We start from the raw sequence: 26,113 nt of genomic DNA, 5'->3' as shown, positions 1-26,113 counted from the left end.
GTCGATAGAACATCATCATCGTCACCACGCCGTCGTGCTAACGGAACTCATCCCCGACACCCTGCTAGATCGGAGTCCGGGGATCGTCATCGAGCTGAACGTGTGCTGAACTTGGAGGTGCCGTACGTTCGGTACTTGATCGGTCAGATCGTGAAGACGTACGACTACATCAACTGCGTTGTCATAACGCTTCCGCTATTGGTCTACGAGGGTACGTGGACAATACTCTCCCCTCTCGTTGCTATGCATCACCATGATCTTGCGTGTGTGTAGGAATTTTTTTGAAATTACTACGTTCCCCAACAACAATGTCCTGGTCAGTGAGTGACGGAGTCGAAGAAGACACAGGAGGCCCGCTGGAGGAGGAGCGCCTCTGGTCTCGCTTCTTCTGGCGACAATCAGACTCTGGGTGACCGGGCAGGGAGCAGTAACCACAGCATGATGTGCCCTTCTCAGCATAAGGAGGACGGCTCACCCCCCCCCTGGAGGAGTAGGCAGGAGCGGCGGAGCAGGGAGGCAAGCAGACGACACAGGAGCCCGGGCGGCCAAAACTGACGGAACCAGAAGCAACCCAGCAGAGCAAAGGCGGGTCTCCTCAGCACGAAGCTCGGCAAGTATCTCTAATTAGGAACACGACCACGAGCAAGCAAGTGAGCACGTCGAGGCTCAAACTCAGACCGGAGACGAGATAAGAACTCATGGACCCGCTGAAACTCCAGATCAGACCGAGTAGTCTGATAGCAACAACAGGTTCCACAAACAACTGTTCGAAGAGAGTCAAGCTGGTGCCAGATGGCAGAGCACTGTGAATAGAACTCATCAACAAAGGAATCATCTTGCTGGAGGGCGTGCTCCTGGCGCACCACAGATAGGTAGAGAGCATCACCAAAGGGCTGATAGCGCTGACAGAGATAAGACCACATCGCTGCAACTGTGCCAAGTCCCATGAACTCCGAAGCAAACTGAGGGAGGACACTCGCAGTGAGAACAGCAGCACCTCAGGCATCATCATTGCACCACTGAGTGTAAGCTGACAGATCATCCTGGTACACAGAGAGAGCATCAGAATGAGCGGATACCTGATGATCATAAGCATCAACCGCAGCATCATCTAGAGCCTTGGCAGCATCACGGTCAGCCTGAGAAGCATCAGCAGCAAGGACCGGCGGCACTGGTGGGATTAGGGCCACGGGCGCAACCGGGCATGGCGGACAGGGGACCTCGCCAGAAAGAACACCCCACAGAAGGAGGCCACGCATATGAATGTGCATGAAGCCCACAAACTCAGCATAGTTGGTGCCATCGAAGATCACCGAGCACCAAGGGACAGCGACATAGCCCGAAGACGACATGGGAAAGTCTCTCTTCTTTTTTTTGCTTTTTTGGGGGTCAACGAATCCTCAGCTCGATCTGGATCGAGGGAACCGCTCGAACCAGAGAGCGAACGAGATCGGGAGAGTCCCTCCCGCAGCCAGGAAGGCAGGGCGCGGAGGGAGTCGTAGGAGAGCTGAGGCCGGGCCGCACCTAGGAGGACGGGGCCGCGGCCGGACCGGGCGGCGGCTGAAGGGGCACCGGGGCGGCTGAGGCTGACCTGACAGCGGCTGGGGGGGCGCCAGGTGGGGTCGGCGGCGGACCGGGTGGCAGAGGCTGACCCGGCAACGGCTGCGGCCGGACAAGGCGGCAGCGGCGGCAGCCGGACAAGGCTGGGGACGCGGCGGCCGAACGGGGCTGGGACGAGGCAGCCCGGGAACAAAGCAGCCACGGGCAGTAGCCGGACCAGCTCAAGCGCAGTTGAGAGGAAGCGGGCAGCAGGACGGCCGGAGGCTAGGGAGGAAGGCTAGCAGCGGCGGTGACGAGGGTGGAGCTCGCATGGAGTTGCATCATGTGGGAGAGGGAGATGAACCTAAGCATCTCATACCATGTTAGGAATGAGCAACTACTTTCACAGGAGGGCCAAAGGCCAATACATATACATGTGTAGGGTAAAGTGCAAGAGACCCTTTATAAAATGGGGATAAACCGAAAAGGGCTATACATATCTAACAGTTTGGATCTTCAACCGTATGATATTGCAGTCAGACCTTCAGTTTGGCACTCTTGGAAATGATTTGATAATAGGTTCTGGCAATATTTCATTTGACCTGACAATTGCTTGTACGAGCTATGCATGAGTGAAGGGCTTTTCCATGGGTCTCCAACTGATAACCCAAGTGAGTGCTCTGCTATTAAACTGATTGCCTGGGTGCCCTGTTCTCAAGTGTCTTTCTTCAGAAGCTCGAATCATTGGTACATGTTGGGTCAATCAAGTGTCTTTCTTTTGATTGAGGTTCTTGAGCAGCTATTACCACAAATCTTGCAACTGAATTGGACTCAAGATGTGAAGCCAAAGAATTGGGTTTAGTATGCCTTTGCCAACTCCATGGGATCCTGGTGGTCTTTTTTTCGACAAAGGGTGAATTTTGTTGTCTCAAAATGAAGCATCAAGAGAGTACAAACACAATAAGCACACACCCGACATGTGCATAGTTAGGATGCACACAGCCAAGGATCCTGGTGGTCTTACTCGACATTGACTTTGGATCAAGCAAAGTACCATGGAAATTGCTTGGTTGGCGTACTGTGTGACTGCTACTTTGATGATTGCGCCGGCGTACTGTGTGACTGCTACTTTGATGATTCGACCTCGCATTCTGCTTCGACCAAGGCCATGCTAACCAAGACTACTACCTCAATGGGGTTCTACTTTGACCAAGGCCATGCTGACCAAGACTACTACCTCAATGGTTCTTTGGACCGGGACCCCGTCGGCCACGACGCCGACAATAGTTAGAAGGGGGAAGTTGATCCCCTTCCGCCTTGCGATCCCTCTGTAAATTTCAGGAGTTGTAACTGAACTTGGTTGATCGAGTGAAATTAGTAGCAAGATCCTCACAGTTAGCCCATAGAAAATGCCTCGTTCCCACGATTCTTCGCCTTTTTCATTTAAAAACATGGTTTCTTTCGACACCTCGTTTTCATCAAGTATAAACAAACTTTTCGTTGTATTGTTTTAAGACAATATGTTCCCCTTCGCGCCATTTTCCATTCCGATTTCTTTCTTTTTTTTGGAATGAAAGGTAGATTTCGTTCTACCTTATATATTTCAAAATGAGTGCAGTTTTTTGTAGCTCGAGCTCCACAAGATCTACTATCTTATCCGTTCATTCTGCAACACTCTGCATAGAGATATGTGCTATGTGGGCAGTCATTGCCAGTAATTAACACAGGAGGGACAGTACATCACCCCACCCAGCCCAGACGGTGTATAAAATAAATGGGCTGATTCCCTAGGTGAACAGTAATTTAAGTAGGCCTGCAAAGGCCAGTCTAGTGCATGCTCATCTGTCTCCCTTCATGCCTAGTTTGTCACACATGCATGGAGCGTTCCTCTCTCCTCAAGTCATCTTTTTTTTCTCTCAAAAAATCTGACTCGAGCTCTCACTCACTCGGTACCATATATTATAAGAAGATTTCATGTTTCGTGCATAATCTGCTAGCATGTTAAAATAAAAATCTGCATGCATGTCCAACATGTGAGCATGCACTCTCTATGTGTTGTCACTTCAAACGTACTGTGAACAGCCTATATCTACAGCCATGCGCTGACCTGCCAGCTTTATCTCTGCATGCTGCATGCTGCGACCTTTCTTCTCGCTACTGTTCTTCCGCCTTTTGAGACTAATCACTCCGTGGTTACAGAATATTACTGCTGATACTGGCACTAGCACACATCTCCATATTGTGATCGACGGTACAGATAAGGGGCACCGTGTAGGACAAGCTACAAAGGAACTTTGCGTTTCAAAATAAGCTGTAGCCTGGAGACCGTAGGTCCATTACATGAAGCTTATATTCTGCACCAAGGTGCATAGGCCATACGCTGCTGTCGAACGGAAACAGAAGAAGGAGAAGAAAGAAAAGGAGTGAAAGAACAGGCACATCAACATCCTGAACTACATTATGCCTGTAAACTATGCAACAAAAGCAGGACGGCCTGCTTGTGGTCCGGACTCCTTGCCCGATGACTCCATAGCTTGAGAAGATTTGACGCGTACAACCGTGAATACATTGGAGACCAGATTTTGCCGTTGAGCACCCTATCATTCCGGGCATGCCAAAGAGTGCAGCAGCAGCAGCGACTAGGACATGCCAACCAGCTGATGACGGCCAGTGTGCCTACGACAGGTGCATAAACTCCAGCAGAGCAGCAAAGCGTGAAGCAGAGTTCTCCAAACCAAACCTGTCCCAGAGTGTAGCGGCAAGAGAGCATCGCAAGATGATATCATCGATGGACTCGCGGGCCGGGCGGATATCATAGTCAGCATGAGAGACCACCGAGGTCCAGTTCTTCTTGATCATGTTATCCCTCGTGTTCAGACGCCCCCAGAAGGCCAACCATAAGAAGATCCGGTACTTAAGCGGAATAATGAGGTCCCAAACCCACATGTTGAAGCGGCCGTCCACCCCCCGAAAGGTGAGTAGGTGATAAATGTACGAAGTGCTCAAGACCTTGTCGTAGATGGACGAAGAATGGTTGTCTCGGTTGTGAGAGACAGGCTGAATGCCCAGTAGAAGGGAGCAGGTGGTGGAGCTCCTGGGCAGCAGATCTTGTGAGGTTAGGGTGCAGCTGAACATCCCAGACACCATCAACAGAGAGCTGCAAAGCAACCGAGCAGTTACTGTCCTTTGCAAAGGTGTATAAAGTTGGCAGCATTTGGAAGAGTCGCCCGGCATCTAACCACTTGTCATGCCAAAAGGAGAGATGGCATCCATTGCCCAGAGAGCCTCTGGATGCATAGAGAACCATGGGAATGAAGCATTTGAAACCTTTCCACATAGGCGTATCCCTACTGTGAACTCCAAAGCCCATGCGACCATTGCAGTATTGTGCAGCAAACCAATGGAAACAAGGGATATCAGAGGGCTGCAGAACCTTGGCCGCAAACTTGCACAGCAGTGCTTGATTATGAGCAGCCACATCACGCACACCTAGCCCACCAGAACACCGTGGTATAATCACGTAATCCCATGCCACCAAGCATTGGCCACCCCGTACGCTGTTCTTGCCTTGCCAGAAGAATGCTCGAAAGAGATTGTCCAGCTTTGTAAGAGACTCCTTGGGCCAAGGGAAGCATGTCATATAGTAGCTTGGAATGGCAGCCAGCACAGAGTTCAGCAGCGTTAGCCGACCACCCCAGGATAAAAGAGTAGCTAACCAACCTGACAGTCGCTTGTCAACCTTGTGGATTACTGGCAGCAGCATGCCATGTGTGATCTTATGCAAAGATAAGGGGAGCCCCGGTTAAGTGCATGGGAAGGAAGAAACCAGGCAGCCGAACAGAGCAGCAATCTCAGACCTGGTGACAGCGTCCAGCCCAATAGGAACCAAAGTGCCCTTGTCAAAGTTTATGTGCAGACAGGTAAAATCTGTGAATGCTGCCCTGACACTTTGCTTCTCTTTCAGGGCAGTATACAGCAGGTCATTCCGATTTCTGACTAAACATACCATTACCAGCATAAAATTTCAAACGACAGGAGAACTGAACAAGGAATATCAAATTTGTTCTAATCCTAAATAAAATTTATTTTGCAAGGAACAATATCAGATACTTTGACTACGCACACCGCAAAACATAATCCAGGCATCCTGTAAGCTGTAAGCGAAGAATCAAACCTGATGTGCGAAACACCTATGTGTATACCATACATACAAAACAACTGTTACGGTGATTGGCGATTTTAGGAGACGTCCGTCTACACTAATCTGACGGTGGGAAAATAGGAGTTACAAGGAGTTACAAAACTAAAATTACAGGAAATTACGTCTAACAGTGGGACCATTACAAAACTTTCGTAGGACCAAGTAGTTTTTCCAAAGGTAAATCCGCCATGTAGGCCTCATTTGGTTGGCTTTGATCACGGGGCATCTTTCCACACCCCTTCCATAGGAGCGATTCCCTGATCTCATGCAAGAAATCATCGAGAAGCAACGACGCCGACCCGATCCTCCTGAGCTGCTGCCTCCGGCGACCGCCCGCGCCTCCGGCCAAGAGCTTCTCCCTCCATCGGTGACGTCACCCCTCCTCTCCTTCCAAGATCCTCTGCCTGGTGATGGCGACGGGCTGACGGCCCAGAGGTCGGTTTCTACATCCGGCAAGATCGACTACCCCTCGTGGCTTCCATCTCCTCATACGAACAGCAACAAGCTAGCAGTCACCTTCCTCGTCCTTCGAGCCAGGTTAGCCCTCTCCTCTTCCTCGTCCACAACCAACACCTCGTTCTCTCCTCTATTTGATGCCTCAGTTAGCACTCATGATGTTTCTCCAGATCCACGGGCGTGAGCATCTAATCCTCCTTTTCTAGCTAACCGGAATCTTGGAACTCTCCCACCATTGTCAAATTAACTGCGAGCACAATCTCTTCCTTTCGCTTCTCTCTCCTAGATCTGCACAATGTTTTGATTGGTCAATTGGCTCTGGTAATTGATTCTGAAGGTCTGATGCTATATTTTGGATCTTCCCAGAACATTTTCTTGTTTAGATTCTTATTCCTAGAGCAAAGCATTGCCTAATGTGTCGCAATTTTTCTACTGAAGTTAGATTATCTGTTGCATACATTACAATTTAGCTGCAACTCTGAAGAATGTGGCAAATGCAGTGGATTTGCTGCATTTTAATTACTGGCGAGTCTTGTGAGCTTTGGTTTAGGCATGTTAATTTCTTTTGTGTAGGCAGGCAAATACTGAACGTTTCTCTTTGTTAGATCCTTATGGCAGTACAATTTTTCAGAATTATTTTTTCATCGGAGGTAAGGATGGGGTCCAATGGTCCTACGTTTTGAAGGTGCCTGAGGAGTTTGCAATGCAGTAGAAGTACCTGAGTGTGGCTCTTTTTAGCTACAGTAATTTCAACTGGTTCATGTTCTGTTCTAGTGTTTTTCCTAGTGACCTGATAGTAGTAGTTTCTGTACTGGGATCGGTGTTTCCAAGTTGAACATTTGGATCTTAGTCTTTGCAGTAAATGTGCTACCTTACTGTGGTTGCATGGGTGATTTCGGCCATGGCCGTCTTGTGTGACTCGATTTTGGTGATGTATTATTGATTTCATTTCTATGAAATTGGGGGACTGGTTGCGACGGTGTAGGACGCCATGATATGGGATACATCCTCCCCTTATAAATCTAGAAAGCTTCGGTATACACCAAAAAAGGGAGCTACCAGCGGCCCATTTTTGTCTGAAGACCTCAGTATTGTAAAGGTAGGTAAAAAAATGGCTATATTATTTCATAATGTATTTGTCCACTATATTTGATCTGTTCATGTCTATCTGCAGATTCTTTTATTTTGTTCCGAGGCAACCTGTTCCTTTTCTTTTGGTGTAGTACAAGATGAAGCTAAAAGCTTCAGTGTCATCTTGCCGGAGCTTCAACCTTATCTTCTGAGCTATTAAGAGCTTATGAGTTTTGAGAGCTGCAGTGTTATCTTTGGAAAGTTCCTTCTGTTTAGCTTTAGAGGAATTCAACTTTATCTTGTAGAGAGATATGACTAGGTATTTATTTTCTGAAAGAATTGTATGGTGTCAATGGTTAATGTACTGTGTCCACCCTGAATTAAATACTTTGCAATATGGGCAATGTATTTTCTTGTTGTTAAGGTTGAACGCACAAGAATATGCTAGTTTTCCAATACTTTGTTTCTACAGTATTATACCTGATTATGGCAAGATTAATTGGTTTCCCAATTTGCTGCAACCAATACTTTGTTTCTATAGTGGTGAGCGCGAACGAGTAAAATCAATAGAAGAGAGCCTGAATGAGTAAGACTGGTACTTGTGGGTGTGGACGGCTAAGATTGGTACTTGTTGAACGACTTAGCTCGATAGTAGTAAGTCTGAATGAGTAAGACCGATACTTGTGTGTCTGAATGACTAAGATCAGTACTAATTGGCCCGAATGAGTAAGAACGGTACTAGTTGGCCCGAATGAGTAAGAACGGTACTCGTGGGCTTGATCCCACTACTATCGCTATGAGTCATTCGAACTCACAACTAGCATCATGAGTCATCCGGTCCTATTACTACCACTATCAGTTGCCGGATCCCCTACTAGCAGTCTTGTAGTATGGGTCGTCTGAACCCACATTAATATGGGTAGTTTGGATCCAGATCTACTAACACTACACTATAGATAGTCCTGACACACCCACAATTAGCACTATGAGTCATCCAAACACGCAACTACCATTACCGGTCGTCTAGGTCCACTAGCACTACTGACTACTAGCACTATGAGTCGTTTGGAATTTGCATGGTTTGATTCGGAGACAAGGCAAGGACATTGACTAAACTTAAAAAAATTCTAAGACTGCGGTTGTGTTCATCTGGTCGAGTAGCTCCAAATTTGACCCAAAATGCTCCAAGTTTGAACTGTACTTACAGTTTTTTTTTCCTATTTGGCAAAACTTCTTCGATTTTTCTTATAGTTTTTTTCTATTTGGCAAAACTTCTTCCATTTATCTCAGATTGAATATAAGGGTATTGATCATTTTTGAGAATTTAGCTAGCATTAGGCCGTCATGGAAACTTCATTTGTTTACCCTATTACTTGTGGCCGAAATTTTCTTCCACAATGCAAGAGCTCCATCATGGGCCCTTGCAAGCTTACACACCCCCTCACACGATTATTCAAGTTGCACATCATAGACCAGTGACCACAATGGCAGAAAATCCTCATCATATTAGACACTATACAATACAAGCTTAGATATGCATCGTCAAAATAGTAAGATGCATCCGTGGGCCTGTGCCCCGGCTCAGAGGCACATAACATGGACTTCACTTGGATATCATTTGTACAATACTAAATCAACATGTGCAAACTCTCAGCAAATAATTTTTACATGAAAGATAGTCTTGTAGCAACAACAATGAAAAGTCAGAACCTAGTCCGCGGCAAACACTAGGATATCGGCAGCAGAAATCCAAAGCTGAATTGTGCAAACTATATCAAAAAGACGCACAGCAAAATGCAAGCCACAAATACGATGCAGTGAAGCACTAAGTTGTAGAGACATAAATCAAAATTAATCAACAAGGCACTAACACACTGACGGTCCAAGCATAGACTGAAGCAACTCCACGATACACTGGACTACAAAAGTCGACTTCACAAGTCACGTCATGCAAGACGAAACAACCAACATGCTATACGGTGAGTCAAGTTCAGATTCGCTTCTGTAGACACCGAACAAAATGATCACCTATGTCCTCATTTTCAACTTCATCGTCTTCACCAACAACGCCTACAAGCAAAATAAGTTCAATAAATCAATGGTAGACTAGGTTCATCGAAAAAAGATCTGGTAGAGTAAACACAGTAAGTTTAGGGCCTCTTTGATTCACGGGATTTGAAAATGTAGGAATATGAAAAGTATAGGATTGGAGTGGCATGCCAACTTGAATCCTATAGGATTAGCAAGGAGTGTTTGATGCCACATGGAAAAGGACTACGAACAGCTTGCCTTCTCCTACACGAAATCCTGCAGGCAGAGAACACTTCAGTTTTGCAGAGAATAGTAAAGAGTTTCACTTGCTAGAGCATCATTTCACTTTCAAACAAGCAGTTTCAGAACACTTCAGACGAGGAAAAAAAATCAGCGGATCGCTGGATTTCATCGAGGAAGATAGAAAAGGTTACAAAATAAAACTGCTGCAAGGAAATAAAAAGAAAGTCAGTTGGTGCTTACAACCTTCACCCAAGCCCAAGAGCAGGCTACTGCATGATATACCAGGTGCAGAACTATTGCAAGTGCACTAAATCAATCATAAGTAGTAGTATGTGATGTGCAGGAAGGCATGGTCGATTAAGAGCAGGTGCAAAGGAAATGATAAAATCAGAACTGTGGCATCCTTTGCTCTATCGGGCTGTACAAATGTCTAAAATTTCTCTCATAACTCTGTCATGTATACAAAGATAGAAGAAAAGGTCAAAACTAAATACTTAATCATGCTTAGTTGCAGAAAACTAAATAGTTGCAGAAAATAATACTTGATAACAGAAATGATAAATCAGAACTGTGGCATCCTTTGCTCTATCGGGTTGTACAAATGTCTAAAACTTCTCTCATAACTCTGTCATGTATACAAAGATAGAAGAAAAGGTCAAAACTAAATACTTAATCATGCTTAGTTGCAGAAAACTAAATAGTTGCAGAAAATAATACTTGATAACAGAAATGATAAATCAGAACTGTGGCATCCTTTGCTCTATCGGGTTGTACAAATGTCTAAAATTTCTTTCATAACTTTGTCATGTATACAAAGATAGAAGAAAAGGTCAAAACTAAATACTTAATCATGCTTAGTTGCAGAAAATAATACTTGATAACAGGACCATAAGCACAATTGTTTCCAAGTAAATAAAGTAAATGTATGAAAGACTCATCATAAGCCTAGATAGGTGACATGGTGATCTGGTCTGCTTTTCTGTTCGGCATGGCGTACTATTACTTTTCTGTTCTACTGACTTTTTCTATACATTAATGCTAATTAAATATGTACACACAGAAGAGAAGAGAGGCCAAAAAAGAAGGGAGGGAAAAAACCATCCAATATGTACTGGTGTTGGGTTACACTGAAATCGTCATATTTCCAATTGAACACGAGTTTTTCTGTATTTTTAGATTTCTCGGATTAAGCCCTTCAGAATTCTCAAGGGTTTTTGATTAAGTAGCTGAAATAATGCTACACAGAGAGATTCAACCATAATTCCAACTGAACACGAGTTTTCCAGATAGTATTATTTCTGAAGGACTTAATATGAAGGGCGAGTCAAACAAGCTCTGTACATGAAGCCGAAAGCTAACCTTTGGTCCCGCTTTTCCGTGTCTTACAACAGACGAGCATATATGTATCTACACACCCACCACCCATCTGAATTTCTAGGACCCTAGCACTCTTTAACTAAATCATCATTCATAATAATATCTGATCTCATCTCAGTATCTTTTTTTTTGTCTAATATTCGATATTTTGAAGACGAGATGACACAACTAGGATGCATTTACTGAACTTCATATGCAAGTAAGATAGCGGTAGCGATCAATTTGAACAACAACTGCTCCAATCTGTGAGAAATCCAAATAATATTGCCACACTGGTCACATTCTTTTTGTTACTGTAACAATCACAAGAGGAACCACCAAGATCATATCGACATCATACTGACTGCAGAGCCGGACCGAGCGTCTCCAACTTGTATCCCGCAGGCGCTGAATTTGAACACCCAAAACTGTTACCCTGGATCTAGGAGGGAGGGAAGGAAGAGATGAGGGAAGCGGCCGAAGTACCTTGGTCCGTTCGTCGACCACTACGACCAAGCCCAATCTGTGATTCACCTCCAAGACCTTGCGCCGGCGTCGTCACCTCCAGGATCTTGCACCAGCGTCGGCGGTGCAGTGGGGGAGCGGCCACTACAACGAAACCCACCTGGGGGTTCGCGCGTCTTCGCCTCCAGGACCTTGCGCTGGCCGCCGTCTCGGAGATCCTCGCGCCGCCGCCGCCTTTCTCGCGAGATGGGGAAGGATAGATGCGTGCGGTTGAACTAGCATTGACAGGAATTCTTTTGAGGACCATAATACCCTTGTTGATTAAACTTAATATTTTTAATTGACATGTAAAATCAACGGTGGAAACAAATCGAAGGAGGAGTTACATAAAATTACAAAAAGTAACTCTCCAATCACCGTAAAAGAGCTCTACATACAAATAACAATTCCACTCTTTCAAGTGGCTACTTTAGACCAAACTCCTACTACCTTGCATCCTTCCAGCTACAAATTTTTCTGCTGTTGCACCCACCCTTCCAGTTACAAAACATAATCCAGATCCACCCTTTATTCCACCCTTCCACCTTTATACCCCAAGAAAGGTGTAATAGATGCACACAGAAGAGAAAAAAATCGCCGAGGGAAGTATGGCATTAGCCGTACCACTGCCCAGCCTGTACACAATGAATAAACCAATGTTACAACTCAGATCAAGGCTCTCATTTGCGTCACCTGGGACTGCATATTTTCTCCGCTGGTTAGGGACGCGCATCTGGCCTTGGATTCAGAAATGTCACTCTGTAGCGAGGCGATTGTCGCTTCCAGGGCCTCTTTGGACGCCACATTCGAGACTGCGTGAAAGACTGGAGTCCCAGGGGTCCTAGGGGTGCCGACGCTGCCAAAGCTGTTCTGCCTGCTGGGCCTGCTAGTTGAAAAGATACTGTCCAGACCTCCAGTTCCTGCAGTAGCACGAGTTTGTAAGACACTTGAAACCTCATTGAAAGAGCAACCCAAAAAATAATGTGAAGCCCAGGGCATGTAAAGTAGTTCATTCCATACCTAGGTTCCTCAGCTGTTCGATGGTTCCCTGGCTAAGAGACTTATCAAACTTAAGGGGCCCGAGAATTCCAGTAGTGATCATCCCCATTGCATCACCGTAAGATCTGCAAATCATGGAAAAGGTGCTCCAGCTCTTCTTTTTTTGCCACGGCCTCAGTCTGCGTGTTCAAATGGATATAAGTAGTTGAGGTATCTAGTAACAGTGTATTCCCAACAGGTTTTGACAAAAATATTGAAAGAAGTATTCCTACCGGTTCTTTAACTGAGAACTTTATATTATCCATTATCCACTTTGCATTCCCAGTTTCCCACCGCCTAATTGATCTTTATTTAATTTTCTATTCCAATGAATTGATTTCTCAAGCGAGGTTTTATTGCCTGTAAACCTTCAATTCCAGCCTGAAGGTACCAACAAATATCGGCCTGTCAGAATACATAGAAGGAGAGTAACAAATCGAAATACAGAAGTATAGCAGCCATGGATATACCGTAAATCGCTCCACTGGAAATGTTCTTTCGTCCAGCACCTTCTCTGCACCTCCCAAGTTAGGTCGGTCACTACTTTTGGCTGACACGTGCAGATTCCTGAAGGTTTATGCCAGCATTTTGTTGAACGACACATATTGCACCGTGACATATGTTCAGGTTGCATCGGTGGAGGAGTCCAAACCAAGCTAGACTAGGATCTTTAGTTAGTTGTCATATGGTTGTAATCTCCTCTTATCTCTTTATCTCTTTCTCTCCAAGTCTCCATGTAATCTAAACAACCTTGTACGCTATCCAGGAGTCGCGCCCTGGCCTATATTAACACGCAGCCGTCGTCCAGGATGGGTACGACGTTCCTCCACATGGTATACAGAGGCTGACTCTTCCCATCTAGCGTTCCTCCTCTCCACCGCAGCTTCCTGCCATGGCTTCATCCGCCGCTGCTTCCTCCCCTCTCTCCGGCCAGATCACCGAGCGCCTCACCCGCACCAACTACGTCTTATGGCGCACCCAGATCACGCCACAGCTGAGAGGGGCTGGATTCTTCGATACGTTGATGGAAGCACGGCGGAGCCGGCCGAGTTCGTTGTCAGCAAGGACAAGGATGGAAAGGAGGAAGCCATCCCCAATCCCCTCCATGTCGTCTGGTTCCGAGAGGACCAGCAGGTACTTGGGTATCTTCTAAATAATCTGTCAAAGGAAGTGCTAGTGCAGGTGACTTCCATCGCGCATGCACGAGAGCTCTGGACAGCGTTGGCGAGCATGTTCTCATCGACGTCGCTGTCCCGCGTCAACAACATCCGAGCTGCCCTCACCAACGCGCAGAAGGGGACGCAACCGGTGGCTACCTTCTTCGCGTACATGCGGGGACTCGCCGACGAGCTCGCCGCGGCTGGAAAGCCGTTGAAGGATGATGAGCTCATCTTGTATATCCTCAACGCGCTTGACATGGAGTACCAGCCACTTCCGCCCTCGACGCCAGGACCACTCCGGTCACCCTCGACGAGTTGTTCGGACAGATGAGCAATTTCGATCAGAGGGTGGCTCTCTTCCAAGGCGCGGGAGGTGGCTTCAAGTCATCTGCCAATGCTGCCACCCGCGGCCGCGGCGGGGGCTCTCGTTACTGTGGTCCACCGCGGAACGGAAAGGGCAGGGGCGCCCACAACAGCAACAGCAGCAGCGCCAACAACATGCACGGCGGCCGGTCTTCCTCCTCCAATAACAGAGGCCGCCGCAACAGTAGCTCCAACAACAGATCACGCCTGGGTCACTCGGCAAAAGACTGCTGGTATCGGTTTGAGGAAGATGAAGATGACTCATCGCAGGATGAGAAGGTGGCCGGAGCTGCTGATGGCTCCTACGGCTTCGACACGAATTGGTACGTCGACAACGGCGCCACAAACCACATCACTAGTGAGCTGGAGAAGGTGACCATGCGTGAGAAGTACCGTGGCAAAGATCACATCCACACGGCAAGTGGAGAAGGTATGAAAATTAGTCATCGTTGGTCACTCAATTGTTAAAACCCCTCATCAAAAAATTCATCTTAGAAATTTTTTGCATGTCCCTAGTGCCTCAAAGAGTCTTCTTTCAGTCCATCGTATTGCTATTGGCAATCATGTCTTTCTTGAATTTCACCCATACTTCTTTTTGATCAAGGATCAGGTAACGAAAAAGGTGCTCTATCGAGGTAGATGCGTTCGTGGGCTTTACCCTTTGATTCCGGAGATTAGAAGACTCAATAAACAAGTTTTCAGTGCCACCAAAGTGTCTTCAACACGATGGCACGATCGCTTAGGGCATGCATCTTTTTCTTTAGTTGAGCGTTTGCTTAGGAAAAATAAGCTCCCATATGTTGGAGAGCGTGATGTCGAAACAATTTGTGATTCATGTCAAAGGGCTAAAAGCAATCAATTAACTTATCCAGTTTCTACCAGCATTTCTACAAAGCCTTTGCAACTTGTTTTCTCCGATGTGTGGGGGCCTGTCCCCTCTTCTGTTGGTAGACACACGTATTATGTGAGTTTCATAGACGACTATAGCAAATTTTCCTGGATTTATCTTCTTAAGAAGCGATCCGATGTGTTTCAATTTTTTCTGAACTTCCAAGCTCTTGTTGAGCGCCAATTTGATTGCAAAATCCTTGCTCTCCAATCCGATTGGGGTGGAGAATATGAAAAGTTAAATTCTTTCTTTCAGAAAATTGGCATATCTCATCACGTGTCTTGCCACATGCTCACCAACAAAACGGGTCTGCTGAACGCAAGCACAGACACATCGTTGAAGTTGGTCTAGCATTACTTGCTGGTGCCTCCATGCCCCTTAAGTTTTGGGGTGAGGCTTTCCTTGCGGCTGTCCACATCATCAACATGCTACCTAGTCGTGTCATCAACTATGAAACTCCTATTGAGTGTCTCCTTCACACCAAACCCGACTACACTACTCTTCGTGTGTTTGGTTGCGCTTGTTGGCCAAATCTTCGTCCCTACAACTTTCGCAAGCTCATGTTTCGCTTCAAACAGTGCGTCTTCCTAGGCTATAGTGCTCAACACAAAGGTGTAAAGTGTCTTGATGTTTCTACTGGTCGCATTTATATCTCTCGGGACGTTGTCTTTGACGAGACAAAGTTCCCTTTCTCCGACCTACACCCCAATGCCGGAGCTCTACTTCGCAAAGAAATTCTTCTCTTGCCTTCTAGTCTCACCGGCATCACCCAAGGGGAAAAAAATGTAGTGACTCAATGTTGACTAATGCTCATAACCACGTCCATGAGTTTTGTGATGATGCAGATGATGAAAACTGTGAAGAAAATGGTGCAGAAATCAACAAAAACAATGAAGAAAATGCTCCCAACACGTCACATTTTATGCGTCCAGGGTTGGGGAGCAGATCCTCCTCGGGATTGGTTCCCTGCAAGATGGCAGCGGATCGCCCTCGGGATCGGGGCCACCCCAGACTGGCAGCGCGCGGGATCCCGCCTCGTCTGGCGAGCGCCGCAACCTCGCCTCCGCGCCCGCCACGTCGCGCCTCGCCACTGGCTTGGGTGCTCCCTCCGGCCCGCACCACTTGGACGCCCTCACGCGGCGCATCGAGACTCGCTGGGCCCCTCCACTTCGAGCACCGTCAGCCGACCGGCGCGCAGCCCCATCACCTGGCGCCAGGCGCGGCCTCCGAAGCTGATCCGGGCCGGTCCCTTGATGCGCCTCCAGACGCGTGATCCGACGTAGATTTGGCCGGGCCCGCCTCATCATTGCCGCATGATGAGCCTGAGCCGGACGTGCTGCGCAGCCTCGGATCTTCAGCGCCACGCCCCACTTCACCCGTGCCACCTCCCGCTCCAGATGCCGCAGACGATCCGTCTGCCCTGCATGATGACGAGGCGGTCGGTGCAGAGGGCTCCATCGGGGGATCTGCTGCGCCGGATATCTCTGCTGCACCTCCTGTTGCTTCATGCACACGTCTCCAAAAAGGGGTAACTAAACCAGTTAATTACAAGCAAATAACGAAGTTTGGTCTTGCCTGCTCTACAGATAAACCACGCTCTCTTGGCGAGGCACTCAGTGATACAAAGTGGAAGAAGGCCATGGAAGAAGAACACATGGCACTTCTGAAAAATCACACATGGCATCTGGTTCCTCCACGACAAGGTAAAAAAATTAACTGATTGTAAGTGGGTCTTCAGAGTCAAATGGAAATCTGATGGAACCATAGATCGCTACAAAGCCAGACACATTGCAAAAGGCTTTATACAACGATATGGCATCGACTATGAGGACACTTTTAGTCCTGTTGTTAAAGCTGCAACTATTCGTCTTGTGCTCTCTATTGTTGTTTCCAGGGGATGGAGCTTTCGACAGCTAGATGTGCAGAATGCGTTTCTCCATGGCGTTCTGGAAGAGGAAGTATATATGAAACAACCTCCTGGGTTTGAGAACAAAAACAAACCGTTTCATGTTTGCAAAGTTGACAAACCTCTATATGGACTGAAGCAAGCTCCCATGGCCTGGTACTCTAGACTCAGTCAGAAACTACAAGCTCTTGGTTTTGTTCCTTCTAAGTCTGACACATCTTTGTTCATTTACAATAAACTGAAAACATCCATATTTGTTCTCATATATGTTGATGATATTATAGTCACAAGTTCATCTGATGAGGCAACATCAGGGCTGCTGAAGGATTTGAGTGCTGAATTTGCCCTCAAGGACTTGGGAGACTTGCATTTCTTCCTAGGGATTGAGGTAAAGAAACAAGGTGATAGCCTCCATCTCTCTCAAGAAAAGTATGCTACTGACCTGGTGAGAAGAGTTGGGTTACAAGGTTGCAAACCTTCACCAACTCCATTATCTAGTATACAGAGAAATTGTCACTTGCAGAAGGAGAACTTTTGAGTCCTGATGATAGCACCAGGTACAGAAGCTTGGTAGGAGCATTCCAGTACTTGACCTTGACACGACCGGATATTTCCTTTGCTGTAAACAAAGTTTGTTAGTTTCTTCATGCACCTACTAAAACTCATTGGACTGCTGCTAAACGTGTTGTGAGATATGTGAAAAACACCATGAATCTTGGTCTTACTTTCACCAAGTCCTCATTCACACTTGTCATTGCTTTCTCTGACTCTGACTGGGCAGGATGTGTAGATGACAGACGCTCTACTGGTGGGTTTGCAGTGTTCTTTGGTCCAAACTTAATATCATGGTGTGCAAAGAAACAAGCTACAGTGTCACGATCAAGCAACAAAAGCTGAGTACAAGGCCCTAGCCAATGCCACAGCTGAGATCATTTGGGTTCAGTCCATGTTGAGAGAGCTTGGTGTGAAAAACACTCAAGCCCCATGCTTGTGGTGTGACAATCTTGGTGCTACTTATCTGTCTGCTAATCCTGTTTTTCATGCAAAGACTAAACATATTGAAATTGATTTCCATTTTGTTAGAGAACGAGTTGCCAATAAGCAATTGGAAATTCATTTTGTACATTCTCGAGATCAGGTTGCAGATGGATTCACCAAAGCCTTGCCCACAAGAAACTTTGAAGAATTCAAGCATAATCTCAACTTAACAAAGTTATTAAGGGAGGGTGTTGAACGACACATGTTGCACCGTGACATATGTTCAGGTTGCATCGGTGGATGAGTCCAAACCAAGCTAGACTAGGATCTCTAGTTAGTTGTCATATGGTTGTAATCTCCTCTTATCTCTTTATCTCTTTCTCTCCAAGTCTCCATGTAATCTGAACAACCTTGTACGCTATGCCAGGAGTCGCGCCCTGGCCTATATTAACACGCAGTCGTCGCCCAGGATGGGTACGACGTTCCTCCACACATTTATCATCCCTACCAATAGGATCACCACTACGAGGGGAAGACCAATCGCGTGCTTCTTCTGTCCCTTCAAGTGCGAACAACCAGTTTCTTAACAGAACAACTGACACAACAAGATCATCTGGCACCCCCAGATCAAACTTTGAATTGCTGTCATTGTCTTCGGATCTTCCTTCTGTAATATTAGGGGGTAAGGTGAAATGAGAAACACTTTTCACACAAAAGAAAGGAATAAAACAAGAAACGGAAGATCTTCCTCCACCATCTGAAATAAGGACTTGGACCATTTCTCCGTTATTGTTTCAGTAGTAATAGTAACCAAAGTAGAGCTTTTACAATCTAGAAAGTTGCAAATGCTTACCTTCCTTGTCAGTGACGTGAGATGGTGTGAAAAGTTTCCCAAGTGGACCAGAAGATAAATCCTTCAGTCCTCTCAAGAGGCCTTCTCCTGGACCACCATCATGTCCTGTAATACCGAAACGATGCAGTAAAGACTCAGTATACCTCAGTCCACCTCTAAATCTAACCGAACAGATAGATCAAACTCTTTGAGAGAAAACGACAGGTTGTTAAATGAGCAATCAGGAAATGTGGCACTGTGATTGGGCACAACTCCATCAGCTAACAATGAGGCAATTCTTAAACAGGATTGTTCCTGAAAGGTCACCTAAAATGCAAAATTACAGGCAATATTTAATCAAACAGAAAAGTTGAACATTATGTTCCACTGTTAATGTTGAAGAAGACACACCGTAAGAGGCTAGCATGTGATGACTGTTTTCGAAGCACACTTTGGAGGTGATGGAGAGGAGTGGTCTCAAGACGATAAAATGAAAAGAAAGAAATCCCAGCAGCGAATTCCAAGAATTGATTCCCAAATGGATAAATTGGAGGACAAATGTTTTAACCTGATAAAGTAACATAATAGACTAGGCCCCGAGACGGTTGATAACTTGATATGATAAAAGCAGTAGTACAAAAACGAAGGCATAATCAGTATTCACCAGAATCAGGCATAGGCAAAGATTCTGGTGGAACAACTTGTATAAATGGTTGTATCAATGTCCACAGAGGACGAAAAAATGTGTCGACGTAGAAATAATATTCACACATGAGACACAGCAAAGGTGTGTATTGCTAACAGGTTTTGACAAAAAGATTGAAAGAAGTATTATATCCATAGCTCAAATAAAATCTCTATCACAGTTATATCAGAAGTTCACATTGCCAAAGTAATATAAGAAGTGCATAGATATAAATTGTACTGGATTTCCATCTAATTTAACAGAGTAAGTAAATGACTATAAACTTCATGACTTGTGTAGTTTCGTCACTATAAACACGGTATGCATCTTACCTCAGAAACAGCCCAGCAACCTTTATGCAAGACGAGTTTTTTGAACTCTCCCTGTCTGAAATGCTACCCTTCAAAAATAATGAGAAAAACACTAGGTGACTACAATAGAAAAAATTCTCTGACAAGAAAGCCTGAATAATTATGTAATCAGAGAAGCGTACAGTACTCAATAGACAAGCAAAAAAATGTAACCGTGAGAAGAACAGTGATTGCATTAGAAGTTCAGGCTAAAACTCTGTTGACGCAAACAAAATTCCAACAAACGAGTCACTATATATGTCTATAAATAGCATATTCAAAGTTGATTGGGCTGCTAGTCCTTACGAGCATCTTCAATGCAAAGGAAGTCTGTTTACCATGGAAGATCCTGCTGCTTCTGCATGTTGGCAAAATAGGAGAAGGAAAAGAGTAAGAATGCAAAGAATATCCATATGTGTTATATCTGATAATTCTACTACATAGAATGCAATCATAAAAACTACATGAGAAAAAGAAACCTGTTGAGACTTAGGATCTAAATCTGCTCTATCTAAGCATGCAGATACCCCAGTCATGAATCAAAGAAAGGCCCATAAACCTGACAAAAATGCGTTTCAGGTTTGACTGATACAAACAGGAACTGAGCGACAAGCTAAAGTTTTATGGTCCATAACTGTTACAAGGTTCACTTAAAGCAGGACAGAGAGCTTCAGTAACATGTAGCTGAACCTCCAGGACAAGTGGACTGTTCTGCTCCGTTCGTTGCAGAGTTATCTGATGCTCGACAAAATTTATAAGCGAGGAAGCCAAGACATGACGAACTTCCAACATCAATTAACAAATTCTCAAAGTTGACAAATCATATTCGAGATAGAGACACTCACATTAGAATCCCCTGATATTCCTGCCAAAAACTTTTCACCACCAAAGAACATTTGCTTTGCTATCATCATCTCGCTTGTTATCTTGACTGCTTGAAGAGTTAAATCATGTATCGGCAAACATGTCAGGGTTGGGTAAAAGATCAACTGAAAGTAACTGCCATTCCAATTTCTGTGAAGTTAGACAAAAAATATGGGAGATCAGAAATTGTGTATACTATTCTTCATTGATTATGTCCTAGTACATTAGCTGACAGCACAAGAAGACATTAATTTGCTCGGATAAACTAGGAGAGTATCAAACGATGAAAGCATAAATGAATCCTGTGCTCCTGGAGAAATCCCTTGCTTCTTTCAAATTTACAACCTATATAAACGACATTTCAATCAAGTGGCTGAAAACAATGATTTTACAATTTCAAGTGCAACTTTAATCTAGCAAGAACACCTGCCATTTTATTTTTCGTTTTTTTAGACTACTAGGAGGGCCAAAGCCCCCCTGGTTCCATTGCTTGAACGAAACCAGAGATACAGCGCATCCGAAGGGAAAACTAAAAACATCTAGCAAAGTTCTACTGATTATTACAGCTCATAAGGCCGCAGCTTGAGCAGATTGAAAAGCAAAAACTAAAGCCAAATTAAAAACGAGAAAGATGACAATCTAGGAAACGATTGCAATGGAGTTAGGTTCATAGCCGAAGTCCATCTTCATTTCCAGACTGTTTCAGCCCCCTTCTTCTTCAGAGGGGATTGTGTTGGAGAAGCAGTAAGATCTAGCGGCGTAGTTGGGCTGGACACCACATGCTTGAGGTTCCAATCTCTTCCGTGAGGAGAGGAAGGTTCGTTGCCATCTGCAGGTTTTGAAAACAGCGACAGCTTGTTGAGCATTGACCTCTCCAGCCCCTCTGCATTGCCCAGCTGCGTCACTCCTCCATAGATCAGCCCACCCCCAGCCTGAAGGGGGTTTGTATGAGCTGATTTATCATATTGGACATTTTTTTTCAGCCCCTCCAAATGATGTTTTTTGAAAAGGATCATCCACCGCCTGATAGTCACCTGTATCATACACCAAACTATTCATGTCAGTCCACATGGCATTTTTGAAGATATGGGAATTTCCAATCTTCCATATACTCCATAAGCACATGCACAGACAGAATTAATAGCAGTGTGATTCTTACTAGCAGGCCAGTATCTGGCAAATGAAAGGAAGTCATCTCCCAGACTAATTACAAAGAAATTACAGATGTGTTGCCACATGTTTTTATCGACCACACAATCAAAGAAAGGTGTGTAATAGTTCCTTGTTCTGAACAGAAGACACACTCAGGGAGGTTTTCAATCCCCCTCTTACTGAGATTGTCTTTTGTCATAGGTTTATTGTGGGATAAAAACCATAAGAAAACCTGCACTCTTGGGGGCACCACAATAGACCAAACTGAGGGAATAAAGATAGGTTTAACCCCTCTAAGTTAATAATACTGTAGAGGGAACCAGTAGTGTATTTGCCTTTAGTTCATATATTGCCAAATGAGAGCATCTTCACAATCAGTATAGGCAATTCCCAAGATGATCTGCTCTAGGCAGTACCGATCTTCCATCATGGCAGGGTTAAAGATCCTACAAAAAGTAAGTTTGCTGTTTTGACCATCCCAAACATCAGCTGCAGACACACACTGTTGGTGACAAATAGAATATAGAGGCCAAAATTGAACAGATAAAGGGGAGGCGCCAAACCAATTGTCTTCCCAAAACCTGATCTTGGTTCCTTTTCCTACAGTCCATCTATGACCAAATTTAAGAGCCTTAGCTGCCCAAAGCACCCCATTTTTCGTTTTTTGTGTACCGTACAAAATTACGAAATGTTATAGCTGCTAGCGGAGGTGACCTGAAAAGAAATTAGGAACTAAAATTCCTGTCCTTAATGATGCATCCAGTTTTACTCTCTAAACAAATAATAGGAAAAAACTAAATATGCAAGTAAGTCACCAGAAAAGGCCTAAAGGTAATTTCAGGACAAAAGAAAAAGGTTTAGCCCCATTTGTCATCAGAAATGAAACTGAATATGCAAATAAGTGTTCAGACTTTCCAAGTGTTTCCAATACCAGGTCCACAGCGTACTTGTACAGTCATGCCATTTGCAATCTAAGCCCAGTATAGCATATTACTTCAGATTTTGTAAGGGTATATTGCTTCAATAAATTTGCATGTGATCCATAGTAAGAAACTGTCATACAATTTATAAAAATTATTAGTAAAACAAAAGGTGCAGACATGCACACACTGGAAAAAACAGACTATAAAGCAGAAAACAGAGCCTAGAAAGATTTAAATTAGCTATGATGAATAACATGAACTATCTGGATGATTTAACAATATAATCACCATTTTAACAGAAGCAGCTCTGAGTGACGGGACTTACAGATAATTTTTTTGAATGTCTAAGTACCTATTAGCTATTACTGAACATCAAGTGCAGTGAAACCAATCTTATAAGCATATCCATATCCAGTGCTTTTAAAGAAGTTGAGAAAAGAACATCAGTTACTGAATGGTCATATGATGGCACAAAATCACAACCTGGTAGGGCTGGAAAGATTTTCTGAATCATCCTTCTCTACAAGCATGAGATCAAGTTTATCAATTTTCACAACAGTAGGGTGGTGAAGTAGAGCGCCGCGGCGGCCACCACTAGGAGCGCGAACGCGAACGGCACCCAGATGGGGCTGGTCAGCAGCGCCAGCCAGCGGGCCGAGGAAGACGAGCGCCACCACTGCGCCCGTGAGGGTCAGCCCCGCCAGCACCAGCAGGCAGCAGCGCTGCGCCGGCGATGAGCAGGGTCAGGAGGCCCACCACCTGCGTCGAGGTCCGGAGGTGCGCCTGCACGCGCTGCCGATGGGTCGTCCAAGTCTGTGCGCCCCGGCCGCCGCGCCGAGGCCACGCCGCCCTCGCCGTGCCGATCCGCCATGGAAGGGAGAGTGTGTGTGAGGGAGGGAGCTGGCCTAGGACTAGGAGGAGGGGCGAGGAAGGGTGCCGGTGTTACGCCCCCTTCGGCCGTGGAGCGCGTAGTGGAGGCCGACCGGGGAGGGGTGGGGAACGGTGACTGCGGCGGCGGCGGCGGCGGCGGTAGGGGTTGGTGGGGGAGGGAGGAAGCAGAGCAGGTGGGCCGGCGCTGGGGCCTGTGCCCACGCACATGGAGGAACAACGAACACGTCAAAAAAAAATTGTACGTAACAAATTAACTGCGACACACCGGTTTGGAGATAAAAAATGAAGTCTACATATTGCCAAATTTAAAATACTAAATACCTTTCCCAAAACTAATGTGAACTCTCTGGAAACATGTTTATCTAAAATGACGAATATTTCATTTTGCTGACATAGTTATAAAATCAAGCGGATACCAACAAATGTTGACAAAAGTGTTTCCTCCCCCGTGGCCGCAAACTCTTCTCCTCCAGGGTTTGCAGCCGAGCCTGTGGATTCACCTCCACTTTACCTACCGCTCCGGCGGCCGCTGACGGGAAGGGGAATCCCGGTACCTCCGCTTCAATTAGTAGTAGGTTAGGGTTTTTGGTCCTCGCATGTGTGGCACTCGGGTGAATAGCAGCGCTTCTTTTTCATGTTTGTCTTTTGGGATCCGATCCTTTCTGAATTTGTCCGTCTGAATGTAGTCGATGGAGATTCCTGACGTCTCCTTGGGACGGTGAAGTAGGGCGTTCTTGTCGTGCGGTGGTTTTTGGTGCTGCAATTCTATTCAATAGTGTTGGTCCTTAGGGACATGTGCATGAGGACTTCTCGACGGTCATCGACAAGGTCAAGCTAGCTCTAATTGGGGAGTGACGATGGCAGCACAGCTACGGCTCGTTCTGACGGCGGTAGTGGTCCTTCGATGATCTTGGAATCTCGATGTAAATTTATTATGTTTGAGATGATTTGCATTTCCAGTGAACTTTTATAATATATCTGGATCTTTTCATAGAAAAACAATTATAGGGATCAAGCAAAAGTGTAAGAAAGAGGGCCCAGGAGGGTAACCGAACCCTAATGGTCACTCGTCGCTTAACCCTCTCCGCCGCCGCTAGGGAACGTCGTCGGGGTAAGACCGCGCGACAGCGGGAGGTCCTAATCGGGGGCGGTCTTCATGAGGCTATTCTCAGTGGCAGTGTTGGTGGAGCCGAGGTCCCTGGGCATGGGAACCGAGAGGCAGTGAAGTACAACTTCCACTAGTAGAAAAGGGGGCAATGGTCCAGGCCGGGTCAGCCCATTAGTCCCGGTTCAATCCAGAACCGGGACCAATGGGCGCATTGGACCCGGTTCGTGAGCCCTGGGGGCCGGCCGGGCCACGTGGGCCATTGGTCCCGGTTCTTCTGGACCTTTTGGTCCCGGTTGGTGGGACAAACCGGGACCAATGGGCCTTGGTCCTGGCTCACCACCATTGGCCCCGGTTGGTGGGACGAACTGTGACCAAAGGCAGCCCATTAGTCCCGGTTGGTGGCACAAACCGGGACTAAAGGGGTGGTCCTCGTTGCGGCCAGAGTTTAGTCCCACCTCGCCAACCGAGGGGGCTCACACCGGTTTATAAGCCCCTCCATCTCTGCCTTGTTGAACTGCTCTCAAAGTGAAAATAGATGCCCTTATACAGGAAATTTGACCTAAATTCATATTGAATTTCTCTGAAGTTAGTAGAAATTTATTATGAATTTAGGTCTAACTTTCTCTATAAGCACATCTATGCTCATTTCTGAGTAGTTTTTTATATAGTTTTTTTCTGCTATATTTATTTTTTTCTATTTATTTCTGAGTTGTAATAAGTTATTAAAAATAAAAAAGATTTTAGTAAAGTTAATCACAACTATTTTTTCTTCTAATTATTTCTGAGTAGTTTTTTATATAGTTTTTTTCTTTTCTGCTATATTTATTTTTTTCTATTTATTTCTGTGTGGTAATAAGTCATTAAAAATAAAAAAGAGGCGCAATGCTAGTTAATTCGCTTCAAGCCTTTCGGAATAGTGTAAACTGCACTGCACATAGCTCCATGCAGTCTACCCTATTCCTCAAGGCTTGAAGCGAACCAATGTGCAGGTGAGCATTGAGCCTCTTCTTCATCATCTCTGCACTCAGGGCTTATAAACAGCTGCGAGTGCCTCTCGCTTGGCGAGGTGGGACTAAAAAGGGGACAATGGTCCAGGCCAGCCGGGTCAGCCCATTAATACCGGTTCAATCCAGAACCGGGACCAATGGGGGCATTGGACCCGGTTCGTGAGCCCCCGGGGCCGGCTGGGCCACGTGGGCCATTGGTCCCGGTTCGTCTGGACCTTTTGGTCCCGGTTGGTGGGACGAACCGGGACCAATGGGCCTTGGTCCTGGCCGACCACCATTGGCCCCGGTTGGTGGGACAAACCGGGACCAAAGGCAGCCCATTATGGTTCGGCCCTCGTGATACCATGCCAACTTTCAACTTTCAACTTTTTCAGAGTTCATTTGAAATTCTTTAATGCAGAAAACAAAAGAAAATAAATAGTGCAGAAAACAAAAGAAAAAAACTGGAAAAAAAAATAAAAAAAATAAAGCAAAAAGAAAACAAAAAAAGTGTATTCAAATTTGAAAACTAATGGCACTAACAGAAAGTTTATAATTTTTCTAAAACTAAAAGCAAAAAGAATTAA

The 26,113-nt window shown here is 45.6% G+C and overlaps 1 long non-coding RNA gene across 5 annotated transcripts; it reads right to left on the bottom strand.

Moving 5' to 3' along the window:
- Positions 1 to 17,866: 17,866 nt before the first annotated feature.
- Positions 17,867 to 23,627, bottom strand: LOC123088292 (uncharacterized). Of its 5 annotated transcripts, XR_006441834.1 has the most exons (7): positions 20,448 to 23,627; positions 20,238 to 20,337; positions 20,082 to 20,161; positions 19,909 to 19,960; positions 19,585 to 19,652; positions 18,589 to 18,693; positions 17,867 to 18,402 (listed from the first exon to the last, which is right to left on the bottom strand). It is a non-coding gene; the product is annotated as an uncharacterized lncRNA (long non-coding RNA). The 5 variants fall into 5 exon arrangements; XR_006441835.1 differs by lacking the exons at positions 20,082 to 20,161; positions 20,238 to 20,337 and having other exon boundaries at positions 17,871 to 18,402; positions 20,448 to 21,500; positions 23,025 to 23,627; XR_006441833.1 differs by having other exon boundaries at positions 17,869 to 18,402; positions 20,082 to 23,627.
- Positions 23,628 to 26,113: the final 2,486 nt, after the last annotated feature.

Source organism: Triticum aestivum, chromosome 4A (genome assembly GCF_018294505.1).
Source record: "Triticum aestivum cultivar Chinese Spring chromosome 4A, IWGSC CS RefSeq v2.1, whole genome shotgun sequence".
Taxonomy (NCBI): domain Eukaryota; kingdom Viridiplantae; phylum Streptophyta; class Magnoliopsida; order Poales; family Poaceae; genus Triticum; species Triticum aestivum.
This window is presented reverse-complemented; position numbering and strand designations above follow the sequence as displayed.